We start from the raw sequence: 6,823 nt of genomic DNA on the forward strand, positions 1-6,823 counted from the left end.
CTCCAACAGGAAGCCTACACAACCCACTGAAACAACCTTAGCCACTGGAGACAGACATCAAAAACAACGGGAACTACGAACGTGCAGCCTGCAAAAAGGAGACCCCAAACACAGTAAGATAAGCAAAATGAGAAGACAGAAAAACACACAGCAGATGAAGGAGAAAGATAAAAACCCACCACACCTAACAAATGAAGAGGAAATAGGCAATCTACCTGAAAAAGAATTCAGAATAATGATAGTAAGGATGATCCGAAATCTTGGAAGTAGAATGGACAAAATGCAAGAAACAGTTAACAAGGACCTACAAGAACTAAAGATGAAACAAGCAACGATGAACAACGCAATAAATGAAATTAAAAGTACTCTAGATAGGATCAATAGCAGAATAACTGAGGCAGAAGAACGGATAAGTGACCTGGAAGATAAAGTAGTGGAAATAACTACTGCAGAGCAGAATAAAGAAAAAAGAATGAAAAGAACTGAGGACAGTCTCAGAGAGCTCTGGGACAACATTAAATGCACCAACATTCGAATTATAGGGGTTCCAGAAGAAGAAGAAAGAAAGAAAGGGACTGAGAAAATATTTGAAGAGATTATAGTTGAAAACTTCCCTAATATGGGAAAGGAAATAGTTAATCAAGTCCAGGAAGCACAGAGAGTCCCATACAGGATAAATACAAGGAGAAATACGCCAAGACACATATTAATCAAACTGTCAAAAATTAAATACAAAGAAAGCATATTAAAAGCAGCAAGGGAAAAACAACAAATAACACACAAGGGAATCCCCATAAGGTTAACAGCTGATCTCTCAGCAGAAACCCTACAAGCCAGAAGGGAGTGGCAGGACATACTGAAAGTGATGAAGGAGAAAAACCTGCAACCAAGACAACTCTACCCAGCAAGGATCTCATTCAGATTTGATGGAGAAATTAAAACCTTTACAGACAAGCAAAAGCTGAGAGAGTTCAGCACCACCAAACCAGCTTTACAACAAATGCTAAAGGAACTTCTCTAGACAAGAAACGCAAGAGAAGGAAACGACCTATAATAACGAACCCAAAACAATATAGAAAATGGGAATAGGAACATACATATCGATAATTACCTTAAATGTAAATGGACTAAATGCTCCCACCAAAAGACACAGATTGGCTGAATGGATACAAAAACAAGACCCTTATATATGCTGTCTACAAGAGACCCACTTCAGACCTAGAGACACATACAGACTGAAAGTAAGGGGATGGAAAAAGATATTCCATGCAAATGGAAACCAAAAGAAAGCTGGAGTTGCAATTCTCATATCAGACAAAATAGACTTTAAAATAAGGACTATTAAAAGGGATAAAGAAGGACACTACATAATGATCAAGGGATCGATCCAAGAAGAAGATATAACAATTGTAAATATTTATGCACCCAACATAGGAGCACCTCAATACATAAGGCAAATACTAACAGCCATAAAAGGGGAGATCGACAGTAACACATTCATAGTAGGGGACTTTAACACCCCACTTTCACCCATGGACAGATCATCCAAAATGAAAATAAATAAGGAAACACAAGCTTTAAATGATACATTAAACAAGATGGACTTAATTGATATTTATAGGACACTCCATCCAAAAACAACAGAATACACATTTTTCTCAAGTGCTCATGGAACATTCTCCAGGATAGATCATATCTTGGGTCACAAATCAAGCCTTGGTAAATTTAAGAAAATTGAAATTGTATCAAGTATCTTTTCTGACCACAACGCCATGAGACTAGATATCAATTACAGGAAAAGATCTGTAAATAATACAAACACATGGAGGCTAAACAATACACTACTTAATAATGAAGTGATCACTGAAGAAATCAAAGGGGAAATCAAAAAATACCTAGAAACAAATGACAATGGAGACACAACGACCCAAAACCTATGGGATGCAGCAAAAGCAGTTCTAAGGGGGAAGTTTATAGCAATACAAGCCCACCTTAAGAAGCAGGAAACATCTCGAATAAACAACCTAACCTTGCACCTCAAGCAATTAGAGAAAGAAGAACAAAAAAACCCCAAAGCTAGCAGAAGGAAAGAAATCATAAAAATCAGATCAGAAATAAATGAAAAAGAAATGAAGGAAACAATAGCAAAGATCAATAAAACTAAAAGCTGGTTCTTTGAGAAGATAAACAAAATAGATAAACCACTAGCCAGACTCATCAAGAAAAAAAAGGAGAAGACTCAAATCAATAGAATTAGAAATGAAAAAGGAGAAGTAACAACTGACACTGCAGAAATAAAAAAATCATGAGAGATTACTACAAGCAACTCTATGCCAATAAAATGGACAATCTGGAAGAAATGGACAAATTCTTAGAAATGCACAACCTGCCACGACTGAATCAGGAAGAAATAGAAAATATGAACAGACCAATCACAAGCACTGAAATTGAAACTGTGATTAAAAATCTTCCAACAAACAAAAGTCCAGGACCAGATGGCTTCACAGGTGAATTCTATCAAACGTTTAGAGAAGAGCTAACACCTATCCTTCTCGAACTCTTCCAAAATATAGCAGAGGGAGGAACACTCCCAAATTCCTTCTACGAGGCCACCATCACCTTGATACCAAAACCAGACAAGGATGTCACAAAGAAAGAAAACTACAGGCCAATATCACTGATGAACATAGATGCAAAAATCCTCAACAAAATACTAGCAAACAGAATCCAACAGCATATTAAAAGGATCATACACCATGATCAAGTGGGGTTTATTCCAGGAATGCAAGGATTCTTCAATATATGCAAATCTATCAATGTGATAAACCATATTAAAAAATTGAAGGAGAAAAACCATATGATCATCTCAATAGATGCAGAGAAAGCTTTCGACAAAATTCAACGCCCATTTATGATAAAAACCCTCCAGAAAGTAGGCATAGAGGGAACTTTCCTCAACATAATAAAGGCCATATATGACAAGCCCACAGCAAACATCATCCTCAATGGTGAAAAACTGAAAGCATTTCCACTAAGATCAGGAACAAGACAAGGTTGCCCACTCTCACCACTCTTATTCAACATAGTTTTCGAAGTTTTAGCCACAGCAATCAGAGAAGAAAAGGAAATAAAAGGAATCCAAATCGGAAAAGAAGAAGTAAAGCTGTCACTGTTTGCAGATGACATAATACTATACATAGAGAATCCTAAAGATGCTACCAGAAAACTACTAGAACTAATCAATGAATTTGGTAAAGTAGCAGGATACAAAATTAATGCACAGAAATCTCTGGCATTCCTATATACTAATGATGAAAAATCTGAAAGTGAAATCAAGAAAACACTCCCATTTACCATTGCAACAAAAAGAATAAAATATCTAGGAATAAACCTACCTAAGGAGACGAAAGACCTGTATGCAGAAAATTATAAGACACTGATGAAAGAAATTAAAGATGATACAAATAGATGGAGAGATATACCATGTTCTTGGATTGGAAGAATCAACATTGTGAAAATGACTCTACTACCCAAAGCAATCTACAGATTCAATGCAATCCCTATCAAACTACCAGTGGCATTTTTCACAGAACTAGAAGAAAAAATTTCGCAATTTGTATGGAAACACAAAAGAACCCGAATAGCCAAAGCAATCTTGAGAACGAAAAAAGGAGCTGGAGGAATCAGGCTCCCTGACTTCAGACTATACTACAAAGCAACAGTAATCAAGACAGTATGGTACTGGCACAAAAACAGAAAGATAGATCAGTGGAACAGGATAGAAAGCCCAGAGATAAACCCACGCACATATGGACACCTTATCTTTGATAAAGGAGGCAGGAATGTACAGTGGAGAAAGGACAACCTCTTCAATAAATGGTGCTGGGAAAACTGGACAGGTACATGTAAAAGTATGAGATTAGATCACTCCCTAACACCATACACAAAAATAAGCTCAAAATGGATTAAAGACCTAAATGTAAGGCCAGAAACTATCAAACTCTTAGAGGAAAACATAGGCATAACACTCTATGACATAAATCACAGCAAGGTCCTTTCTGACCCACCTCCTAGAGTAATGGAAATAAAAACAAAAATAAACAAATGGGACCTAATGAAACTTCAAAGCTTTTGCACAGCAAAGGAAACCATAATCAAGACCAAAAGACCACCCTCAGAATGGGAGAAAACACTTGCAAATGAAGCAACTGACAAAGGATTAATCTCCAAAATTTACAAGCAGCTCATGCAGCTCAATAACAAAAAAACAAACAACCCCATTCAAAAATGGGAAGAAGACCTAAACAGATTTTCCAAAGAAGATATACAGAATGCCAACAAACACATGAAAGAATGCTCAAGATCATTAATCATTAGAGAAATGCAAATCAAAACTACAATGAGATATCATCTCACACCAGTCAGAATGGCCATCATCAAAAAATCTAGAAACAATAAATGCTGGAGAGGGTGTGGAGAAAAGGGGACACTCTTGCACTGCTGGTGGGAATGTGAATTGGTTCAGCCACTGTGGAGAACAGTATGGAGGTTCCTTAAAAAACTACAAATAGAATTACCATATGACCCAGCAATCCCACTACTGGGCATATACCCTGAGAAAACCAAAATTCAAAAAGAGTCATGTACCAAAATGTTCATTGCAGCTCTATTTACAATAGCCCGGAGATGGAAACAACCTAAGCACCCATCATCGGATGAATGGATAAAGAAGATGTGGCACATATATACAATGGAATATTATTCAGCCATAAAAAGAAACGAAACTGAGCTATTTGTAATGAGGTGGGTAGACCTAGAGTCTGTCATACAGAGTGAAGTAAGTCAGAAAGAAAAAGACAAGTACCGTATGCTAACATATATGTATGGAATTTAAGGGAAAAAATGTCATGAAGAACCTAGGGGTAAGACAGGAATAGAGGCGCAGACCTACTGGAGAACGGACTTGAGGATATGGGGAGGGGGAAGGGTGAGTTTTGACAGGGCGAGAGAGAGTCATGGACACATACACACTAACAAACGTAGTAAGGTAGATAGCTAGGGGGAAGCACCGCAAGGCACAGGGATATTAGCTCGGGGCTTTGTGACAGCCTGGAGGGGTGGGATGGGGAGAGTGAGAGGGAGGGAGACGCAAGAGGGAAGACCTATGGGAACATATGTATATGTATAGCTGATTCACTTTGTTATAAAGCAGAAACTAACACACCATTGTAAAGCAATTATACCCCAATAAAGTTGTTTAAAAAAAAAAAAAAAAGATCCACCTGAACACCTGGGAGAAAATTCAAATTGCCACACAGACTCCCTCAGCTAGAGGGTATCACATGAAGCTAACTCCCTGTCCTGGGTGGAATATTCAGGCACTGTGCTGCCATGTTTTAGGATCTACAGCAGATGTTCTGTGGAGTTTGCCCAAAACATGAGGGGGCCTGCTGCAAACTGAGTTATTCCTGGAGCTGTTCTAACCTCAGCTACCATTCTTTGTACTCTCTCCACCTTCTCTCTCGAATCTGGTCCAACTCCTTAGGTTCACATCATTTAGAAATCCATGTATATAACAGCAATTAAAAGAAATATTAAGACGGAATGCTGATAAATATTAATATTCACTCTGTCAGCAAGTCTAACCTGTTTCCTAGGCTAATTTCTAGATGTGAAAAATTATTTGATTTTAGAAATTAAAGTGCAAACAAATTACACTGTTTGTACACTTAAAGCATATGTAGGTTACAATGAAGGAGCAAAGAATATACAATAGGGAAAGGAGATCTCGTCAATAGATGATATTGGGAAAACAGAACAGCCACACGCAAAATAATGAAACTGGACCCATATTTTATACCACAAACAAAAATTAACTCAAAATGGATTAAAGACTTGAACATAAGACCTGAAACCATAAAATTCCTGGAAGAAAATATAAGCGTTAAGCTCCTTGACCATTGGCCTTGCAATGATTTTTTTGGATTTGACAACAAAAGACAACAGAAGCAAACATAAATAAGTGGGACTACATAAAACTAAAAAGCTTCTGTGCAGTAAAGAAAACCACCAAAAAATGAAAAGACAACCTACTGATGGGAGAAAATATTTGCAAATCATATATCTGATAAGGGACTAAGAATTCATATAACTCAAGAGCAAAAACACAAACATCTAATTTAAAAATGAGCAGGGAAGCTGAATAGACATTTTTCCAAAGACATACAGATGGCCAACAAATACATGAAAAGGTATTCACCATCACTAGTAAACAGGGAAATGCAAATCAAAACCACAATGAGATATCACTTCACACCTGTTAAAATGGCTATTATCCAAAACACAACAAATAACAAGTATTGAAGAGGATGTGGAGAAGGGGGGACTCTTGTGCCCTGTTGGAGGAAATGTAAATTGGTGCAGCCACTATGGAAAACAGTATGGAGGTTCCTTAAAAAGCTAAAAATAAAACTACCATATGACCCATCAATCCCACTTCCAGGTATCTATCTGAAGAAAATGAAACACTACTTTAAAGAATATATGTACCCCTATGTTCATCACAGCATTATTTACAATAGCCAAGATATGGAAGCAACCTAAATGTCCATTGATAGATGGATGCATAACAAAATAGTGGTATATATATATATATATATGGTATATATATATAGTGGTATATAGTGGTATATATATAATTATATATATATAATAGTGGTGTATATATATATATATATATATATATATATATATATATATAATGGAATATTACTTGGCCATAAAGAAGAATAAAATCTTGCCATTTGCAACAACATGGATGGAT

The sequence above is a fragment of the Phocoena sinus genome, chromosome 17 (genome assembly GCF_008692025.1).
Source record: "Phocoena sinus isolate mPhoSin1 chromosome 17, mPhoSin1.pri, whole genome shotgun sequence".
NCBI classification, from domain to species: domain Eukaryota; kingdom Metazoa; phylum Chordata; class Mammalia; order Artiodactyla; family Phocoenidae; genus Phocoena; species Phocoena sinus.